Source organism: Ornithodoros turicata, chromosome 2 (assembly GCF_037126465.1).
Source record: "Ornithodoros turicata isolate Travis chromosome 2, ASM3712646v1, whole genome shotgun sequence".
NCBI lineage: Eukaryota > Metazoa > Arthropoda > Arachnida > Ixodida > Argasidae > Ornithodoros > Ornithodoros turicata.
The window spans coordinates 52,917,642-52,934,913 of NC_088202.1; the positions used below are offsets into that span (position 1 = coordinate 52,917,642).

General features: G+C 46.6%; 1 pseudogene; it reads left to right on the plus strand.

Moving 5' to 3' along the window:
- LOC135384642 (nephrin-like) overlaps positions 1–17,272 on the plus strand; it is a 602,775-nt pseudogene that overhangs the window by 569,919 nt on the left and 15,584 nt on the right.

Here is a 17,272-nt window from a genome sequence, read left to right on the forward strand (position 1 = left end):
TCTTTGGTGTGCATTCAGATTTGGCTGGGTTAGAATGAGTCCCAGTTAAGAATAACGTGGGATGACAAGAGTAAACACGAACAGCAAATGTTAACAAGAGAGTAAAATTCAGAGTTACTCTGCATTTATTCCTTCTTCTTCCTTAGAGCGTAACGTGAAACTTACCAGACGCCAGTGTCAAACATGCCTAATCCCATTTCACGTTTCTCACAACAGAAAAGGTGCAAAGTAAAGAAGACTCTTCGGGGGAGAAGCTCACTCAGCGTATACATCAATCACGCTGTATCCCAAATTGGATGACAACCGCGTTGTCTACTCGTGTGAATCACATCATCCGCTCTGAGCACTCCACTCCGCGCTTCTGTCACCGTCAGTGTTCTTTGTAAGTTATTGCGGTCGTTACAATTCTGTATGTCCTCAGAAGGAAACATAGTTGGATAAAATTGTGGGAAATTCATTCGCCAGTAGCACTGCAAGTATGACTGCGCACCTGTGAGATGAGCCTACACGCTTTCACTATACAGGGTGTTCAAAATTAAGCTTTCACGATTTAAAAAAAACACGAGTGGTAAAAGGAAGCCGCTTGTGCAGGCGGGTTTTGCGGCCAGGCGGACACAAGGTGAAATGATGGTTGCCGCCCTTAAACTCGTAATTAACTAAAATTTGTTAATTAACTTTGTAATTATTGCAGTTAGCGGTCAAGTTTATATTGGAAATTTGGAGACAGTCGCGTTCTAAGACTATTCCACTTCGTAGAATTTTCCTAGCTCACCCGTAGTTCAAGATATTCGCCTTCAAATTTTCCACCGAAACCGTCTAATTACGGATGCAGAACGAGAGCGCAAGGCGGCTGACCCCGCCCCTTTGTGACACAGCTGTTGCGTATGGTGGTCAGGTGGGACATGGGCGTGCAGCTTCAAGTGAACCTGATAACTCTTTCCCTTTCACTCTGATAATGAAGTGTGAGAATGACCTTCCGGAACAACGCTCGCACCACTGATTGTGATACGCCCTATTATAGTGTCAAGATAATCAATACAGCAGAGGCAATGCAATACCAGACAGGGAGTTTCGAAAAGTACTGCTTGCGACATACTTGTTTGATATCTCCAGCCCCGTAAAAGCGGGTTACCGAACCACGTTGCTGTGCTACCGTCGCCTTCGCCTCACTTCCGTTCCCCTGGTGGCGGCGGGGCTGCGCAGCGCCACCAGACGGGAGAGATGGCGATCCGATAATCGCGCGTCGTCTGCTAGCTCCAAATGCGTCGCCGGGGCAGCGCTTTCCTCGGAATGCGGACTGCGAATGCATGGACGGATGAATGGTCAGTACACCACAGGAATAACACATGGGGAACAATCGAGAAAGTGTTGATAAGCTTATCAACACTTTCTCGATTGTTCCTAGGGTGTTGTTCCGCCCTCTACGCTTCCCTGCCCAGGCGAATGAGCGCGGTGATTGAGAGTGGCGGGACACCAACGCGTTATTGAGGCCCAGTGCTCCACAGCGTTTCTTTTCCTCATTTCGTATAAATTTATTATTTTTTTTTTTTATCCTAGCCAGCAAGCGAGGCTTGCTTGCTTGCTTCACATAACACCAGTAAATAAAATGAGGTAATCCGTCGCTTGTGCCAGTTTCACGGAGCAGCCGTGGTCCCTTGCGTTACTGTGACACCTTTCACTAAAAGTCCTGACAAACTGCTCAAATGTGGCCTAATCTCTTCCGTGTCAGTGGTGTACTTATGTTTCAAAAACAATAAACAGGAACAAAAAGAAACAGGTTACAATTTCCATTCCACTCCGCATTCCGAGGAAAGCGCTGCCCCGTCGACGCATTTGGAGCTAGCAGACGACGCGCGGTTATCGGATCGCCATCTCTCCCGTCTGGTGGGGCTGCGCAGCCCCGTCGCCACCAGGGGAACGGAAGTGAGGTGAAGGCGACGGTAGCACAGCAACTTGGTTAGGTAACCCGCTTTTACGGGGGCTGGAGATATCAAACAAGTATGTCGCAAGCAGTACGTTCGCCAGTTGAGCAAAAGCGTGACAAAAATTATCTTGACACTATGATAGGGCGTATCACAATCAGTGGTGCGAGCGTTGCTCACCTTGGACTACGGGTGAGCTAGGAAAATTCTACAAAGTGGAATAGTCTTTGAACGCGACTGCCTCCAAATTTCCAATATAAACTTGCCGCTAGCTGCAATAATTAAAAAGTTAATTAACAGATTTTAGTTAATTACGAGTTTAAGGGCGGCAACCATCATTTCACCTTGTGTCTGCCTGCACAAGTGGCTTCCTTCTAACACTCGTGTTTTTTTGTTTTTGTTTTTTTTTTTATCGTGAAAGCTTAATTTTGAACACCCTGTACATTGAGCTGCTCGCGTGATGTCATTTCGTTTCCCTGCTGCAATGAAATTACATTGGAATATGATAAACACACGTTAAAGAAAATAAAAATGATTAAGTAGAGGTTGGTTAATGAAAGGCTGATGAAAGTTTGATAGCCATTTTTGAAGATAGATGATTGTTGTTTCAATAGCCATTTTTCTGTCGCACATGTTATTTTTAGAGTTTGATGAGTTTGAGCTTGAGGCGGCACGTAGTAGCGAAGGTTACGCCTGCTGAAATGGTGAAAGTGACAGGAAAGTAAAGGGCCAAAAGAAACGTCTGAAAGGAAGGCACCGTTAGCTGACTGCGCAGATAATAGCGAGTATTAAGGCGCGTAGATTCCCACTGCCGGGCGGGAGCCCGCAACCGCACCCGCAACGGCAGAAACGTCACTTGGAGGACGCCGGAGGCCCGCTCTCTGGCGCTATCCAAGCGACGTCGGACGGTAGCGACCAACCAATCAAAGCGAAAAAGAAGACGCCTGTCCGTGGCGCAAGAAAACACACGATTGCCCCGCACGCGAGTGGAAGTCTCGCTTCCCTCGCCTACATACCTCGCCCTCGTCGGTTTATCTCGAGAGTACGGCGAACCTCGGTGTGGACACCGAGTTCCGTTCGCCACTCCCCGTTCCCAGAGCGCACGCCCGGCAGTGGGAACGGAACTTTAGTAGACCGGTGATAACGTCGACGTTAACTTACCGTGCCTTTTGGACCACGGAACCAATGACAGAAAGCGTGACTCAGAATCATATCTGCTGATCGGGTGCGGTAGACGTGGTAACCTACGGGGCTACGGTAGCGGTGTACTAATACTCACTAATGTTCTATGTGTAGCTTTCAGTATACCGAAACTTAGTTTAGAATTCATGTCGCACACCTCAAAAATTGAGCACTCGTGACAGCGAAAGGTATATCTGTCCCAAAAACCAGCACATGATATTTTATATCTGCTCTAACACACATTACCTGCACGTAGTCCTACCTGCAGTCGTAAGAAACACTACGAAGAGTATCAACCTATCCGACTGAACGAACATCTCAAGTACATGAGAAGAACGTATTCTTCGAGCAGACTGTGGTCGGTTCGCCTTTTTTTTTTACAATGTGTTTAACCCATAGCTTTCATCTCTATATACCCCTATACATTAATATGCACGATGTATTGATTGGATTTTATTAGCCCCGTACGTTGTGACTACATCTGCATGCTGCAGCTAACTTAGTACAGATCTACTCCGAAGTACGAGATACTTCGTTTCTACTTAGGATTACCTGGCTAGACACTTCAAACACGATACACCAAAATGCATGACCGCAGAACAGACGAGTGCGGAAGAATAAACGCAGTTCCTATTGCCGCACAGCGACAGGATCAACAAAAGTGATATTAAAGGCCAAGTTCATTTCCCCTTTTTTTCTTTTTTGCGGTGTATACTTTGACAAGAGCTTTTCGTCGTGACATTCTGCTCATAACTCTCGTTTGGTTCGCATTAGATGCCCCAGGTCCACCGGAGATCGAAGGCTACCAGGACGGTGACATCGTCCAAGTGGGAGACACTCTCACACTTGCCTGCATCTCTCGTGGGGGTAACCCACCAGCGGCTCTCACTTGGACCAAAGACGGGACGGTGCTGCATTCCAAGTACAAGAATGCCAGCCGCGAGGCCACGTCAACATATACTTTCGCTGTCACTGCGAGCGACAATAATGCAGTGTACCGATGCGATGCTTCCAACATAGTCACGCTGCAACCTTTTGAAGCTTCTGTGAAACTCGGAGTCCTCTGTAAGCAACGCATTGTTCTCCGAATGCAGGATGCATTCTACAGATAGGGGGTGAACTCAAAGTGTATGCATGCCTGTCTGTCCGTCCGTCCTTGTGCTATCACGTGGCATCTGTACCTCTTGCCACTTCCTTTCTTCGGAGCGAGATAGAACCACGTGAACCGGTAGCTTCTGTCGCTTTCTCCGTTCCCCTTCCGGAACAAGTGATGAAGTGGATCGCGCGACGCTCTCCCTTAAAGGAGTACAGAGGGTCATTCAAAAAAAAATTCAGATTAAGATGTCTGATGAAAGTGTGTGTGTCAATTTACCGAACAGCACGAATGGTTTTGATGTGTGCAATTTGTTTCACAGAAAAAAGAAAAGAAAAAAAAACTCACACAAACTGACACTCACCGATGACGTTACAGGGTCCACGTGTTCTGATTCGCTGGTCAGTGGGGGTCAGCGCCCTGTCCTTTTGCCGCCGTAAACAATTTTTGCCAGTTCCCCAGGAAAACTGGGAATAGAAGGAGCGGCCGAATCATGACCGAACCAGGAGCAATGCTTTTTCAGAGCCCCGAACAGCCAACATGTCTCTGTCTGCAGCAGACAACATGTCTGAACCAATGAGCGAGCTCTGTAGCGTCTGCGCGAGGTCGCAGAGATCACAGGCTGGTACTGCTCTCCACCACCGTTGCGCACGGTCGCTTTTTGCGGCGTATTTTAAATTCATTTTCTGCGATAATTATGACTCTGTGGTATGAATTACTTCTGATGGTGCATCTTACTGGCGTACTTAACAGTTTTATAGAAGAAAACAGGGCGTTAAAAATGACTTCTGTGCTACTTTAAGAATATCGCGGCGTTCTAGGTGTCGCTGCGCTGCTAAAATTCAGTGTGGTGACGGTAAAGCGGGCCCTCCGGCCAGTACATTATGACCATCTCTACTAAGCGGTAAAGAAAGGAAAAACAGAGAAGCCCTGTTCCACGAAAAAGTGAGGCCCAGTCTGGAAACGGTTATGTGACGTCACTTCTAGTGGCTTGATTCAGCTTCTAGAGGTGTTTTCATAGTTGTTCCATACTTCTTTCCGTGGTTGTTTCGTGAAGCACGTAGCGTGGTACTCCGAAGTGGCATTTCAAAATTAGGTATCCTCCTATATTTACAACCCATCCAGTCGTATACAATCCTTTTACCAACGTTTTTCTCTCATCTGGAAGTCATTCAAGGCACCTCCTTCGTTCCTTTCCTGCTTCTTAGTAGTGAGGGTACCACAGTATGGTTGCGAGGAGCACAGGAACTACTTCCGTTATCTCGGTTGTGGCCTACTGGTAATAAAGGATGGAAAATAATGGACCGTAAACTGCTACAGTAGGCCGTTCACGTTTATTGCATCGGAGAGTTTATATTTATTACCTTTTTTTTAATACGTGGAATATTATAGCTTTTATTTCCGGCAGGGCGTGCTTAACACTGAAGCTGCTTCTTGTAATAATCATGCTCCTTGCTGTTTTGTGTGTGTGTGTGTGTGTGTTGTATTCGTTCCCTTTCCCCCCTCTCTCTCTCTCTCGTGCTTTTTCGGTTTTCCTTTTCTTATATATGGCATACTGAACATGCTTACAGGCATCGCTGCATAGTCATTTTGTGCATGTACTATACAATTACTGCACTTACTTGAGATTTCTCCTCATTAATGTGTCACCATACAGTTGCTCCCTCGCACGTCAGCATCTCCGGCCCGAAAGAGGCTAAAGCCGGCGAAATGGTGACAATGACTTGCACCACGGCACCCAGTAACCCGGCTGCGGACGTGACCTGGAAAGTAGATGGCCGAGCCGTAGAACCCGCATCAGCACAGGCAACACTGCAAACCAAGACTGGATGGGTCACGTCTTCCAACCTCACCATCACTCTCACCAGGCAGGTAATTAAGACCACCACGCGCCCCATACACCCAGCCGGAAATCACGCAGAACAATGATATCAACCGCGTAGTCGATGGAACGATGCCCGACGTCGTCCTCATGCGTGTCTCGACAGCAACATAGACATCTCTATTGCTCATGATAAAATTAATGCCTTCTGACCATGGCACAGTGATAATTCATAAGTGCGTCATCCCTCAGGCGCTGCATAAACGTTACGTAGAATTCGTTGATGCTGTGTAAAATATGCTGAATTGTAACAGACTGTTGAGAATGAAGTCATCTTTTCGTCTATCCAGCCAAGGTGAAAATGATATCGGTTGTAGTGATGGAAGAAAAGAAACAGAACCACGTCCAATTATAATCAGATTTCTCCTTTCTAGATGTAACTCGCACAAAACTTGCAAGGTAGTCATGGTAAAGCTACGAGGCGTCTCACGAGGAGAAAATCAAGTTCGGCCTATATAAGTACGCTATATACAAGTAGGCCAATTCCCTGCGCAGTTTACGCACTTTATGTGTCTCTCCGCGTGCCTGGGCAACGACTTCATTGGTCATTCTCCCAAGTAAGGGAATGATGGACGAACACGAGACGCACGTGGCGTTTCCTGCTAAGTGCCTCTCGAGTCTCGAAGCCAGGGTTACGAGCATCCTCTCTTATTGCAGCCATGTGAGTGGAGAGACACTTCATCATGTGATTTCTCCGCAGTTCGCATCGCCATATGCACGCCAATAAATCACGAGCCACTGCAGACGTAATCGCTGGATGATGTCGTACACCCCCAGAGGCCGCTTTCACTCACAGATACTCCGAAATTTGCACCCTATAGTCTGCTTCCTCCTGGAAGCACGGCCCGCCCAAAAACTGTGGCCCAGTATACCTGCTCACAGAATTTCTCATCAATCCTAGCAGTGACCTGTGTACGACTTAACTTTCGACCACCATCATTTCATCATCTCATATCATATCATCCCATCTCATCCTGACCACAGCCGCGACGGTGCCCACATCAGGAAACACCATTTCCATTTTATGGGCTCATGAGACCGAGCGTCAAGAACCCGTACGCCTACTTTAAAATAGAAAGCCGAGAAGAACGCGTTACAAAAGAACGCGCCGCCGCTGCTGTACGGGTTAAACCCTAGTGTTTGATAAACATTGCGCAGAATCTAAAGTTTGTCAATTTAAATAATTAGCCAGGTTATATAGCGGATTTAATTGTTTTCTGGATCGTCATTTAAGTGAGCGCTGAAGTCCCAGTCATTTTCCACATGCGTTCGCAAACGCAAGGACAGTTTTGAGTGTGTCCTCTCTACTATATCCGTGGGCGCGCTCGCTGGCGATACGAACCCCTAGCATGGTTACCTATTACCTATTACAGCTATTTCGTGTCACACCATTCCTTCTGAAGCATGTATCTTTTGCACCTGCAGTGCATAGAAAGATTCATACTTGCCGCGCCGTATTGACTCAGTGCTGCTCTCTCACTAGGTGACACTTTTTTTCTGCACTCTCTCTAGGATCCCGACACGAAGAGGTTTACCTGCATAGCTGAAAGCCTGAGACTGCAGGAGACTGTCATCCAGACAGTGACCCTGAATATAATCTGTAAGTTGCTCTTCAGAAAAGGGAAAGTCCCTTCCCCACCGTAAGCCCAATATATGTGTCTGGCAGGAACGTTTCGCTCCAACCGCCCCTTTCCTGCGAGCCTTTTCGCTCAAGATCGAGACATCTCCAGGGTTATTCATATTCTGTCGTAATGGCTAGCGTCGAAGTCGCATATTGTATTCGTTGTATTTGTTCTATGCTGTCCTAGGGGGTCCCTGTTCCCTGTAGGGGAACCTCCTCATCAGCTCGTGCTAGCTCGTGCGACATTCCCGTGACATTTCGTCGAGAAGATGGTCACGTGTGAGCATCTTCCTCTCACACACATCTTCACAGTGGTGTAGCCAGAGAGGGGGATTTGGGGTTGAAACCCCCCCCCCCCGACACCATGCCTTTGGTAGTGAATTCGGGAGAGAGAAAATGAGGGTGAAATCCTCCTCCTCCTTCAGTATAAAGTTTCCGTCAAACTCCCCCCGGAAATATTTTTCTGGCTGCGTTACTGTATCAGCAGCAGGATGCTAACAAGTAGCGAGTGAAGCAAATCATTGGCTCATTTGAGGTCAGGTGAAAATCGCGCTAATAATCAGCCAAACATTCGTGTCGTATCACAATGTCGTCACGCTGACGTCGTGCATACATCACTCTATAACGTAAAAAAGCCTGAGCTTGGACAAAAAGGAAGAACGGACTACACATGAAGAGTTCCTACACCAGCTTGCCTGCATTTTATACTAGTTGATCAGATACATCGCTCGGTGCGGGAATTTCAAAATCGTGTGGATTCTAAGGACGATGGTATTAAATTATACTCCTTGAGCTGGCGAAAAATGAATCAGAAATTTGGTAAATTAGGGGGCGCACTACCTGCGGAAACGAAAATATACGGATTGCTCCTTTGGGGAGCGAACTATTCCTGATGTGACAAGATTTGGAGTCAGCGTTACAGGTCAATAACTTCATTAAAAAAATATGTCTCCTTTTTCAGACCCTCCTAAAGCACCTGTCATAATCGGATACGACGAAGGGACACCAATCATGGTGCAGGCTATTCAAAGGATTAAATGCGTCTCCATCGGAGGAAATCCACTGCCAACGCTCAAGTGGTATAAAGGCGAGAAAGAAGTAAGCAACTAACGCACGCGACAATAACCCACAGTGAACAGCTTAAGATCAGTAGTATGAAGGTTACTTTTCTATAGTAGTGGCTCGTTTTGTCAGGCTAACCTGCAACCAATGCTTCTAGCATTAGCTGGATGTCTAGCATAACTTCTTGCTAGTAAAGTTGCATAGTACTAATTACGAGATTACATAGTACGTATTATGACATTGGAGTGCTACGTGAATTTAAAAACTTGTTTCAAAGCACCAAAATAGCTGTGATGTTGTCTATGACATGGCCTTTCCACAAATAAGAAATCGCAACCATGGATGTAAACTGTAACCACGCATCATATCACATATTATCTAAGATATGGCTGGGTTTGACAAGTTACATATAATTTACTTTTTAACGTAAGCTCTCACGTGCACTCGCACAAGTTCACAGCATGAATTCATGGCAATTCCCTTTCACTGAGATTCCACTTTAGTATGGGTTTACTGAATATCATAGCCGAATGCAAAACCTGTTCTCATGCACTTGAGGCTTGTGTCGTGTCACCTGTTTGTGTTCTAGCCTCAGAACACTTACTTTCCACCATGTTCACTAGATGCTGCTACCACGTCCACTGTGGTATGTATGTCTGTGCGTATAGGAAAATATATAGAGAGAGAACGTGAAGTGAGTCAGACCCCTTGGCAATTCGTCTGAAATTCGTGCAAGTGTAGCGTAGTAGTTAGCACACTTCACCGGCAATAAATATATGCATTAGTTCAATTCCCACCTGTCTGGCTTTTTGGCTTTTAATGAAAGCATTATTGGGCTCACTCCACAGAATTCATGTGCCTCTACGCCGAAAACTCGGCTCGGACGATAGATGCGCCACGGGCGCCGTTGGTGCGGACAAGCTTTTGACTCGTCCCCTTTCCCGTATGCAGCCCGCTGGCGGCTACGACTGCGCAGTAAAGCATAGCACCGGGCGAGTCTGCTTGATGAGGTTATCACGAGGCAGCTGCGGGCATCTGAATACTACGTTATATTACATCTTGCAAGCGAAACTGCCAAGGCGTGAGAGCGACGTCAAGCTTCGTCGCGGTGTGGGCCTGCCGACATGGACAAACGGTCATTCTCGGACTTCCCATGTTGGTGACCTTTGTCTATACGCGTCGCAGTAAATCCATTTAGGCCTGTCGTCATCCCCACAGGGGTCCTATTCTCGTCAAAGTAATCGACCTCGATTACTTTGTCTCTCGCCTGTGATTGGTCGTTACGCGAAGAAGGCGTGAAGAACAGAGGTGTATGCCACGCGCCCTCAACCAATAGTCGAGCCCTTGATCCTGCAATCTTTGCGCTTTATCGGAGTGCCCATATCACAGCGAGGCCGCCCTCCGCGTGTTCCCACCGGAAGCGGAAGGTTGTAGGTTGTATGGTGAAAGAGAAATTTGTGCCGACGTGCGATATGTGCACGTAGAGTGCATAGCCGAATTCATCTCTAGTTATGTGTACTACTTAAGGTTGGTACGACCAAAAAAAGTTTTTCTCCACGCCAAACCCCACTGCGCGTTATCCTCTCTGGCACTACATCATAACTCAATACAATTCTGTTCCTACATTTGACCCATATCTGCAAACCATATCGCGCAATTTAAAATTATCCCCGCATTACTTAGAAGTTCAACAATTGCTATCGTATTACTCCTGGTTGCATCTGCAGGGAAACGCTACTTTTTTCAACTTCCTCCATATTTCAACCTTGCAAAATCGTCATTTATCATTCTTGCTAGAGGGCCTATTAAATTTCGATAAGTGTTGGTAATTCCGCTTTTCCGTTTTCACAACGCGATTTCCTCGTCTCGGACCACGCCCGTGGTAAACAAAACAAGTCATTCTCCAGCAGAGATAGGCCCAACTAAGTTTCTCACCACGACTACTCAGGGTGGATCAAGTAAAGTGCTGCTAATGGAAGACAATTTGTTGAGGGATCAATAAATCTATATAAACGCGGAGTCCGTACACGTGCGCACAGCAGCAACGGCGGCACTGCTGGGCGTCGCAATATCCCTCATCGTATCTGTTCCGTGTCTTACGGAGAGTGGAACCATTCTTTATCGCTTGAAGAGTAGAATAATTTACGAGAGGCGGTCTCCACCCTGACCATAACCGTCACCGCAATAAAATTCAATTCCTGACGCTGTGTACTTGTCGTGCATTCGTTCCTTTTCTGCCGTGTCAGCCAATGAAGGTACAGTCACGTTATTGCACAAATGCAAGCATAATAGAGGTCCAGCTCGCAAACTAGGACAAAGAAGGCAGCGTGTGACATTTCAATCTCAGATGTACTTCGTCGTTTACTCAATAGACGATTTCAGGAAATCCCAGTGCTCCTTGCCTACGTTGCATCATGGGAGATTATTGTCATGAGGAAGGGAGAACAGTCTTTCCCGGTTCGTTTTCGTTGCCTTGACACCTCGTGGACTATCGGCTGAAAGTGGGGAATTCGAACGAGGTCGGAGGCCTTCTCCTCCTTTCTGATAAGCAAGTCCCCATACAGTTCAAAGCGGCGCTAAGCACTCTGGGATTTTCCGGAGTTGTCTATTCGAAAGAGTGCCAGTAGGTTGATGGCACAGAAAAGCAGGTGGTCCACTCATGCCTTGAAAATAGGGAGTTTTTTAGTAGATATGGAGGTGGCCAAAACCGGTTCCGAAACATGATAAACAGTCGTCTTATTCCTTTGAAGCGACGATATCACGTTGCTTTTCTCTGATTTAACAGTTTTCTTTATCGTATCGTTTTCATAGACTGTTATCTACCTGCTAAGAACTGGGCTATTGGGCTACTAATAAGCAGATGCCACCGTAGCGTAGTGGGTATCGCACGTCGACCGGCAATACGCAGTACAGTTGTCTCTGCGCGTTAGTTGAAGGAAAGGTTGGAAGAAGCACGTGACAAAGCGTCTGCACTGAGAAAGCAGCAATAAGGGGGCATTCCAGGTGGCCCACAACGACTATAGTGAAAAAGATGAAGCCACGTGCATCTCACGTATAGTTGTTTCGGTACCTTACTAGAGAGCGCTCCAATGAGACTGTTCTACCTGCACGAAGGGAAAGGGGGACAGTTTAATGGTGATAAAAAAGAAAGGAAAGGTTGCCATGATGTAGGCTCGCTATATTCCAAAAGCAAAGGCAAACAAACGAAAAGGGAAGATGAAGAAACAGAGACACAGAAAAATTATGAAGAATACAGAAAAAGACAGCTCCTTCACTAATCGTTGATCAACAGTCAGTAGGAGGTATCAGAGAGTGCCCAAGAGTTCAGCTTCCCGAATGAATCGTCAGCGCAGACGTGACTTCAGCATGCTCAGTAGGGCCAAGTAGTACCGGGAGGAAAAGCTCTGGGTAGCCTAGATGAGCGAGACGGGCGCCGGAGACAGGACGGGTGACCTTCGTGCCGCTGGCAGGCAAGGAGTATGTGTAAGGAGGAGGAAGAAGGGGAGGAAGGGAAAGGGAAAAGCTGAGGGGGCTGCGCGATTGCGTGATCTAACTTGCATAGGGTATTGAGAGCTGCGTCGTTCGACTCTGGTCTGGCTCCTTTCGACGATTGCCACATTTCGAATGTTGTCATGTTGTGACGACGCACTAATTACTGCTTTCAGTACGCGTCCTTATCCACGGTGACGGGAAGCGGGGTGTCGAGCGTGCTGGAGATTATGGCCCAGCCCGAAGACAATCAAGCGACCTACTCTTGCAAGGCGTCCAACTCTGCCACCGTTACGCCACTCACAACGTCAATCAAACAAGTGTTCTCTGTAAGTGTTTCCGGCCCTTTGTCTATATGCTACTCCCCACGGTGACTTTATTCCTACTCGCATGTAAGTGTGCTAAACAATGATGACTAATCGTATTCAGTCATACAGAAACAACTATGAAGTTTACTACCAAAGGGCCATCGTTTCAGTAGGCACATGGTGTTTTCCCTCATTTTCATCACGCATGCGTTTAGTTGTAGACAGTGCTACGCAAAAATGTTCGATTATGATCGGGAGCGCATAAGGCCCGGTTTTACCAACACCAGTTAACACTTCAACCCAGATCAGACTTCATTTAAACTTGATGTTAATCGTCAACCCTGTTTCGCTAACGCGGATAGCGAAAGCAAGGTTTCCCGCCAAACAGTGTCACATATAGAGCCTTGGCAACACAGGGTTGACGATTAACCGCCATTATTTAGGGAAGTCTAATCTCGTTCAAGTGTTTAACTGGCGTCGGTGAAACTGCTGGCTATGTAAACTAGCTAACACATGGATTTGTATTGTAAATTGCTATTGTATTTCTTTGCTTTCAGACCCGCCGAAATCGTGTCGATTTACGATCCGTGCCACAGACTCCGCGAGAGGGAGACACGGTAATGTTTTATTCATTACATTACCTGAATAACTACCCGTGATTTATCCCCATTCCAACCTCCTTCGTTAATCGCTTTTGTGCCTGTACGTATCGACGCCTCTGCTGATCGATGTACAGGGATGGTCAACAGAGCTCCTGCGCTCCACTGTTTACGCATTTTACATTGTCAAAGCTGTGTGAGGGACCTGTCATGGTCCCGCGTTGTGAATTCGTGTCGACACTGCATGCCCTCAGCCTCCGTTGCATAATATAGTTTTATGACGTGAAGTATCATGGATATTGAATTAAGTTGTCAGCACGGTGACGTGCCTGGGAATCTCTTCTGTGCCGTCTTCACGCACACGTGCAAACATTTTACCTTAGATCCCCTAATGGTCGGGCATGTCAGGTCCCTAAAGTTAGTGTGTACGCAATAGGGCGCATATTTAATTTCGTACCCGTCTCGGGCAGTTCGCAAAGTAACTGCCATATTTTTGCTGCCCTTGGTGTTTTCCTCTGTTTGTAGCGGTGAATCACCTCATCCAGTCGTCGTACAGGTAGCTGTTATTTTTGTTTATTTATTTATTTATATTTTGTCTTTCTTTCACCAACTCTCCCGCACTTCGCTCCCTTTTTTGCTTTCGTGGAAGCTACTGGCCTCCTCGAAGAGGTCTAAACAAACCTCCGACCTGTCTTCGTCTCGCGCTCCTCATCTTTTTTCATCCTCTCATATTATCCTCCTTGTAGTGGGGTAGGGACCAGTGGCTACCACGGGTAAACATCGCGTGTCGTCAGTCACTTTTTCATCAGATTATTGATGTTGGTTGTTTTCAACAACTAAAAATACGTGTGTGAAACCCGTAGTCACCGTCCAGGGCTCCGGTACTCTCAAACGAAGCGCTGAATGTTCTGGTTGCATATTATGAATGCGAGCCAAGTTATTCATGGGTGAGACCCTGCGCGAGACATAGAGAAGCTTTGCGTGGCTTCGAACCTGGAAACGCAAATCTTACGCTAACAGCTATCTTATTAGTTCGTCAAACGTCCCCGATAGAACCATAGAGCACATCAGAGGAGTCTTAAAGTTGTTGCGACAGTTCGTCCCAAGTTATATCTGGGTAAAATGTGAAACCCAATTATTTGCACCGATATGAACCTTGCATACCAATTTTTACAGAGAAAGGTGGTTATACGGGCGTGAAAAATCCGGCGCCGCGAATACCGAAACTCATGCGGCTCTTACGTCACGGCAGGCGTTTCCGCCAGTAAGGAAGGACGAGAGTGGTCATGTGCTTACGACTTTCAATCGGAATGGCCGAGTTGTGAAGGTCAAAGCTTGACGAGGAAAAGTCAAAGCTTGACTTGGGTTCAAAGGGTGAATACCTCACCAAGGTACAACACGTAAGAAAAATAATGTTTTCCTCACTAATGTTGTGTGCAATACAATGTGTGCGTGATGTAATGAACCGCATCTATCAAGTGTCACGACACCATCAAAGGATAAGTACATGACCTATAAACGAAATTCCTTCTTCATTATGACCGCATGTTCATTCGCTGCATAACGTATTCAAGATATGCGGGCGTAGCGCATCTGCAGAGCCGTCACCTGGACCACAGCCTACAATAAGTAGTACCCCGATTGCTAGATCGACGTCCATTAGAAGTCCTGTCAATCACAGCCATGCTTTCAGTGCACTGCTTGTGTCGTCTGTCATTCGCACGCAACTTGAATGCTGTAATTATGCACGACACGCAGATGCTACGACTCATTTGGCGGTTTCTATATTCATTTTTTAAGGTTTCTGAACCTATTTAAAATTTTCCATTTGGCTTAGCGATGTCTTACACAGCTGGAAAAACCGTGCTGAAAGCACACATGCCGCCATACACAGTTGTGAAAGGTTAATGTTTTGTTTAGTTTCTCTTAAGTTCTTGCCTCACCTGTTCGTTTACCTCATCACACCCTTTTATTCAAGCGAGGCTTTTCACTCTTTCCTAAACAAAGAGGGCTATAAAACGCATAATAGCGTGGGCTTCTTAGCGCTGCTCAAATGTTGTGCTAGTCCCACTTTCAAGCACGTACCGGGTTGTACACCGTTAAGGTTCATGAAGAATATTATCAAATTAATAGTGCACATAATACCACCAGTTAAACGTAAAAACCCAGTATACTCATTTCACCACAGTAATGGCGCATTGTGATCCTTGTCGTTGTTAAAAACACGGAGTCAATGAATCAGTCATGTTTTGTTCCGTTTTGGGGAGGCGAACTTCATGTGTGATCTTACAACCGCAATGTGTGTTTCTTAACCTTTCTCATTCCCCTCTAAGGTGGTCATCACATGCGAATCAAGCAGCTCCAATCCAGAAAGCACCATCACATGGTGGCGCAACGGTAACCCAATAGTGAGCCAACATCAGAGTCACGTGGATTCTAAGCACGGAGGCAAGACGACGCGGAGTCGAGTCCGTTTCAACGTAACTGCCGCAGATGACGGTTCAGTGTACATGTGCATCGCTTCTAACCAGATTCAGAAGGAGGCCCAAGAAAGCATCACACTGCGGGTCTTGCGTAAGACGCTTCCTTTTGCTCACTGGTGCTATTCGAGACGCGAGACTGGACACCGCGATGTCGGCTGATAGTGTTAGCTAGTCCCGTTTACCGTAAATATTTTTCGATTCTTAAAGATCCGAAAGCAGGTAATATCGGTGAACGGGTAAGATGAAGAGGTATGGTACAGACGATAGATATAATATAGGAGGTGAACAACGCCTGCATTTGTTGACTTTCACTGTGCTTCATCGAAGCTACACTTTCACTGTGACACATTGGTTCGTTATTGATGCGCTATATACCATCCTGGGTTTTCCTCAGACGCTTTCAGACATATGTCGGCACAGTTCCCTTAGAAGTCGGCCCAGGACGCACATTCCCCCAGGGCGTGAGTCGTGACGTTGCCCACATACGTGAGGCCGACAACGGCAAGCCCTATCACCACCACCACCACCACCACCACCGTCGTCGTCATCGTCGTTGTCATCACATTACTAATAATATGTGTAGAAAGCACCATAACGTTAGAAAGATGGAAAGATGTCCTGTTCGATTACCATGCAATGACCCAGTTGCATTTACACTCAGTATTTTGGTAATACCGATCACACATTTCACCTTCGTTGCATCAACAAACACATGCATTTTGACAGGACGTGGTCACAGATGAACGGATACACTATCTTTACGGTCGCTGAGAATAGAACACCTAGGTCATCAATGGACCGCCGCGGTGCTTATATTTTGTGATTACTTTTACATTGTTGTAGCAATTTAATAAAGGAAATGTTTCCGTTCATTGCCAGAAGTGGCGTAATACCTAGTGTCCCAATTAATGTGAAACGCTTCTTTCTAGTCTGTCTATTGGTGGACCCGCAGCGCAATATACAACTAAAGAACGTGCAAATGCCACAAAGCGGGAACAAAATTACGGCGCAAAGATTCATCAACCGTTCCAGCTACGCGCATAGCCAAAATCGTACTTGCGTGCAACGCTTGAGACTCTGACCCCATTCGGGCACCTCGCTACACGACATGAAGGCCCGTCATGCCGGCCACTGTCCGTCTGTGAGGCTGCGGGGGTGTTCACGTGCCGATACAACACGAGTGATGAATGCCTTTGCCAGAGATATGAGATAAGCAAATGAATGGTGGGTAGCTGCGGAACCGAAATGAGAACCCCTTGTGTACGTGAAAACGCTCTCCCCTACGAAAAGGTAGTGGTTCGTGCAATAGGTTTTCTATCCATTCACTAGGTGCTGGAGTCGCGTCAGAAGTCACAGTTCGCGCGTTGCACGCAAGTATGCTTTTGGCTGTAATCAGGGGCCTACGAAGCAAGCAGCTGCAGCTGTCGGTGTAACCAATTAGGAATGTCACGAGGTTGAAATCGATCAGAGTGAGCACAGGATGCATTCCTGTCCCTTGAGTGATATGTGATTGCGTGTTGCTTGCAGAAGCTGAAATGACAAATATGTAACGGAAGGGCTACGAAACACCGTATGTTTGGCAGTAATCTTCTCGTTGGTAAAGTCTTACTGACACAACGCGGATGTACTCG